This window comes from Hemicordylus capensis, chromosome 2 (genome assembly GCF_027244095.1).
Source record: "Hemicordylus capensis ecotype Gifberg chromosome 2, rHemCap1.1.pri, whole genome shotgun sequence".
Lineage (NCBI taxonomy): Eukaryota > Metazoa > Chordata > Lepidosauria > Squamata > Cordylidae > Hemicordylus > Hemicordylus capensis.
The window spans coordinates 71,249,524-71,255,523 of NC_069658.1; positions in this window are offsets into that span (position 1 = coordinate 71,249,524).

Sequence of the window (6,000 nt, forward strand, 5' to 3'; positions counted from 1 at the left end):
CAAACAAGTACATCTATGGTGGTCCATTCCAGGGTCAAATACCCATCATTGAGTCCTAACACTTGCTTTTGGGCTATGTAAAAGTCTAGAGAGTCTGAGGTTCCCTGTTTCTCATTATGATAGATTTGGTAATTATGATAGATTTGCTTTCTGCGGTGAAGGATGTCTAAGGCTTCTCGCATCCAGAAGACTGGATACAGGCTAAGTCTGGCTACTTGGCTGATGCCAAGTCTTAAGGCGAGCTTGTCTCTTTGCTGGGCTGATATGGTGCCAATTTGGTCCATATTTGCACCTGTAGACTGGGGCTAGGATGCAATGAAGGTAGCCAACCACGACACAATCTTCTCTTTGTTAAGAGGCCCCATGTCAAGGGCAACAGACTGTGCTTCGTTTGCTGTCCAAGCACCTATACTATCCTGAACTGGAAGAACTGGAAGTATTGAAACCACACTGGACTCTCAAAGTTTAGAGCTATCTAGTTGAGCCTCAAGTGAAGGCTGCATGAACTCTCCATATAAGCAGGATAACTTGAGGAATTCAGCTGAGCGGTACTATGTATTATGTATGCCACCATGCTGCTAAGAATGTTTCCAGCTGCAGGCTAGTGATCAGAAATGTATTTACCATCTCACTTCAGTTGGCTACATCAGCAGGTCTCCTCAGCTGAAATGAAAAGGAGTATTGTTTTTAAATTCAAGGGATTTAAATTGACAGAGCCAGAAAGTTGTAGTGGTTAGAATGACACACACAGGTGTATAGATTTCCATGGTGAATTCCCAACCAACCACCCATCCTGTCCATATCATCTAGTATCAGGGCCACTGGCTATCAAAGATAAATGAAAAAACTCCGGAAACTTACATATACACCAGCTGATCGAAAAGTAAACAGGACAAAATAGCAGAAAACAGCGATCACAGCACGTAGCTGAAGTGAGGTAGATGGAGAGTTGAGGAGAAGTGGATTCAAATCCCTGCTCAGATATAAAACTCACTAGGTGGCCTTGGGGAACTCTTACCCCAACCTACTGTAAAGAATTGTTATGAGAGTAAAATATATGTCCATGTATGGCTCCTTGGAAGAAGAAAAGAATATAATATAGCTTAAACTGCATTGCCATATAACACATTAACCACTATAGATATGAAAATGTTTTGCATGACTGACATGACTCATAAGGGAGTGTATGTGGCTTGAGCAACATGCACACCCTTGTGCATGTGTAAGCATTGCCGATGGGGCTGTGCTGCAGGGCAGTGGTGCCCCATTGGAAATACTCTGTGAATACAGTTGTACAACACATCTGCATTCTCAGAGTACTTACAACAGAGCACTGCTGCCTTGTAGTGCAGCCTCATTGGCAGTGCTTACAAGCGCATGGGTGCAGAGGTGATACTCCAGCACCCACATTCACTTGTGCGGTAAATCAGCCCATGTGCCAGCCCAGAGGAAAGATACCTGCCTGATTCAGGTACCTGTCTGATTCAGGTATCAGACATGTCCAGCCAGATATCACCAGCTAAGCAAGAAGGCAAGGAGACTTGCTAAATATCTGAATTGTAAGTTGTGCCAGATGTAGTTGAACAATTATTTTCTTTGGGCATGCAAAGTCCATATACCCACATATGGACTCAGTGTCACAGTTATATATTATATTATATTATATTATATTATATTATATTATATTATATTATATTATATTATATTATATTATATTATATTATATTATATTAATCTATTATATTAATCCTCATAGACGTGCCTGTAAGGATGTGTCCCGGCAACACAGCGGATTGGTAGGGTGGCGGAGGCTCTCCGGATTGGCTGGGCGGCAGAGGCTTGCAGGAGGCCATTGGCTGCTGTCAAGGGAAGTGGCGGCGGCAAGGAGGAGGAGACGGTGGTGGGCCCAGCCACTCCAAGGAGTCAGGCGGCGGTGGCGGCAACAGGAGGGAACGGGCAGGGAGGCTGTGACAGGAAGGCGGCATGCTCGGCTCTGGTGGCAAGGCTGCGGTGGTTTTGGGCCCGGCTGCGGTGGTGAGGCGGCAGGCTCCTGAAGAGCACGGGGGGGGAGAGCGCAGGGGGGAAGTGGGCAGCGGTGAGCACAGCCCCGCCGCCCTGAAGAACACCGGGGGGCAAGTGGAGGAGGACGGCAGAGCCAGGGGGGGCAAACTGGGTGGCAGGGGGGCCATGACCCCACGGCTGCCAGGCCAGCCAGAAAGACGGGCATGCCAGCGTTGGGCGGGACCCAAATAGCACACAGATTATCTGTGCGGGGTCGGCTAGTTTATTCAATTTCTATACCACCCTTCCAAAAATGGCTCAAGGCGGTTTACACAGAGAAATAACAAATAAATAAGATGGATCCCTGTCCCCGAAGGGCTCACAATATAAAAAAAACACAAGATAGACATTAGCAATAGTCACTGGAGGTACTGTGCTGGGGGTAGATAGGGCCAGTTACTCTCTCCCTGCCCAATAAAGAGGATCACCACGTTAATAGGTGCCTCTTTGCCAAGTTAGCAGGGATGATATGATCATTGTTTTGCTATCAAAAATGTTAGTTAGGCATTCCTTCAAGAAAATAGGGATTAAATTGGAGGTGACTTTAAACCTTTGGCATTGCGTTTTTGTTTTGTTAAGAGCAATCATTTGGGAAGTGTTATTATGAACTGGACAATGGCACAAGAGGTGTGGGGAATTTAACCTTTTGCCCATCACACTCCCAATCCAGATTAGAGCCCCCTGTAGATGCTATTTGGCCTGGTGGGGAGGGCTGCCAGCCAGTGACATCAGTGGCAGCTTTTCTCCTTGGGCAAATAGCAAGGAGAGAAGCTGCAGGGTTCATATTGGAACCCAGCAGACAAAGGGATAAATTCCCTTCTGCCACACACTGAGATACACACACACACACGTTTAATGTCTTGTCTAGTTTGGCTCTAGGTAGTGAGAACATCATTTCAGGTGGCCCTTGTTATTCATGGGGGTTCCATTCTGGCCTACAACCACAGATAATGAAACCTTAAGTCAATGGGAATTGTGGGGTTAGGTTCCAGAGCCCAGGAAAATGACAGAAGAATCACTGAAAAAACAGGGTAAAAGCTGAAATAAGATTTCTAGCACCTTACCTCTTGGATACATAGGCCACCACAGCTGTCACAATCTCCAGCTGCTCCAGCAATGCCACCCAGCTTTCCCAGTAATGTGTAATCATGATGTTTCCTCACTCCACTGTTGAGGTCCAGCACTTAGCAGCACAAGCCCCTTGGCCTGATTGGTTGGTAAGTTGGCCAAAAAGGCAGCACAAAATTAAATCCATTTCCAGTAAACACACACAGAGAAGTGTGTGAGAATCAAGGAGCGACAGCAGAATAAATTTTCAATGGTAATTAAAATCATTTTTTAAATTTAAATTGAATTTTAATTGCAATTTAAATTAAATGATACAGTATGGTAATCATCAAAATTAAAATTAATTATTTAATCTGAAATTTTTAATAAAAAATAAAATTTCATTAAAATTAAATTCATAAAGGTGATAAATAGCATCTCAGGAGGATAGAACAATGCTAGAAGGCTCCATAAAATGGCTCCAAGAAGCTCCACAGGAATGGCTCAAAAAAGCTTCTAAAAGCTCCAGAGCAGTGGCTCCTAAAGGATAATAAATGCTACCCAAAATGGCTTTTAGAAACACAAAAAACATTAACATTCAGACCATAGCACTCCATTGTCCTCATCCAAACTCATCTCATCAGCCATGAGCACGTGCAGCAAGAGCACAACCATGTAAGGGCAGAAATGTGCTGCTGGAAACTGCAGATATGCGAAACTGCCTACCGTAAATAATGAGGTCAAGTATACATTGCCCGACCGCAGATATGAGAAACCGTGAGTGCCAAAACCATGGATAATGAGGGCCACCTGTATGGCAGTGGAAACATATGGTTCACTAGAGTAATGGTTTGTCTAAGGCCCAGGGGTGTAGCTATAATTGAACGGGTGGGGGGGACCATGAGGTGGGGGCACTGGCTGGGAAACAGCTCACTCTTCATTCTCCCCTTCTGCCTCCCTGACTGCTGGCTCCTGAGCAGAGTCTGGAAAGTGTGTTATATTATTTCCATAGGAGCAAGAGAAAGGATATTTTCACCTTGTCCATATAGTTCTGCAGCCATGTCCACGTAGTTCTTCTGCAGCAGGCAAAAGCAAAGAAGAACATAAGAACAACCCTGCTTGATCAGGCCCAAGGCCTATCTAGCCCAGCATCCTATTTCACACTAGAAGCCCACCAGATGCTTCTGGGAAGCCCACAGGCAAGAGCTGAGAGCATGCCCTCTCTCTTGCTGATGCTCCCCTGCCAATGATATCTAGAGGCATCTTGCCTATCACCACCAGACTATTATCCATTGATAGATTTCTCCTCCATGAATTTATCTAAGATCTTCTTAAAGCTATCCAGGCTAGTGGCTGTCATCTTGAGGCAGAAGATTACATAGGTTAATTATGCATTGTGTATAAAAGTACTTCCTTTTATTGTTCCTAAATTTCTTGGCAATTACTTTCATGGGATGAATCCTGATTCTAGTCTTTTGTGTGAGAGAAAATTCTCTCTAGCCACTTTCTCCACACCCTGCATAATTTTATAGATCTCTATCATGTATCCCCTCAGTCATCTTTTTCTAAACTAAAAAGCCCCAAGTGTTGTAGCCTTGCCTCATAAGGAAGGTGCTTCAGGCTCCTGGTCATCTTGGACGCTCTCTTCTGCACCTTCTTGAGTTCTATAATGTTCTTTCTGATGTATGGTGACCAAAACAGTACACAGTACTCCAAATGTGGCTTCACCATAGATTTGAACAAGGGCATTATGATATTAACAATTTTATTTTCAGTTCTCTTCCTAGTGATTCCAAGCATGGAATCGGCCTTTTTCATAGCTGCCATACATTGAGTCGACACTTTCAATGAGCTGTCCACCACAACTCCAGGATTCCACTTCTGATCAGACACCAACAGCTCAGATCCTATCAGCATATATGTGAAGCTGGGGTTGGGGGGTTGCCCCAATAAGCATCATTTTGCACTCTTTTATTATTATTACAGGTGGACCTCGATATTCGCAGAGGTTCCATTCTGGAATGCAGCTGTCGATATGGAAATCATGAATAACATGTTAAGGGAATCTATGGGATCGTGAGGGTGTTCCCGGTCAGCTGAAAATTGGCCAAATTTTGCCAGGGGGAGCCTCTTACCTCGCTCCACTGCTCCCCTGAGTCATGCTGTGGCCACAAATCAGCCAGAAATTGATGCCCCCCCCCCATTTTTTCACTAAGATGGGAGCCATTTTGTGGAAATGGCTCCCTGGAAATGGCAGCTGGAATTTTATTTATTTATTTATTTATTTATTTAATTTGATTTATATACTTCCCTTCCAAAAATGGCTCAGTGTGGTTGCCATCAAAATAAAAACAATTAAAATCAATTACCTCCACGCCACGGTCATTTCTGGGCACCTCCGATTCGCGGATATGCAAAGTCGGCATGGTTTATTATCTGTGTGTGTGTTTCGCGTATCCTGAGGTCCGGTGTCTTTTTCCCAACCGCAGATACGTGAATCCGTGCATATGGAATCTGTGGATAATGAGGTCCACCTGTATTATTTTACCTTTTACATTTCTATCCTGCTCTTCCTCCAAGGAGCCCAAAGCAGTGTACATAGTTATGTCTATTCTCACAACAACCCTGTGAGGTAGGTTAGGCTTATTATCACTTGCTAACATTGAACTGCATTTGCCATTTTCTTGCCCACTCCCCCAGATTGGAGAGATCCTTTTGGAGCTCTTCAGAGTCTGTTTTGGATTTCACTACCCTAAATCCAGATGTTGCTGAATGACAACTCCCATCATCCCCAGTTATAATTTATTGTGGCTGGGGATGATGGGAGTTGTGATACTCCAGATGTTGTTGTACAACAACTCCCATCATCCACACCCACAATAAATTGTAGCT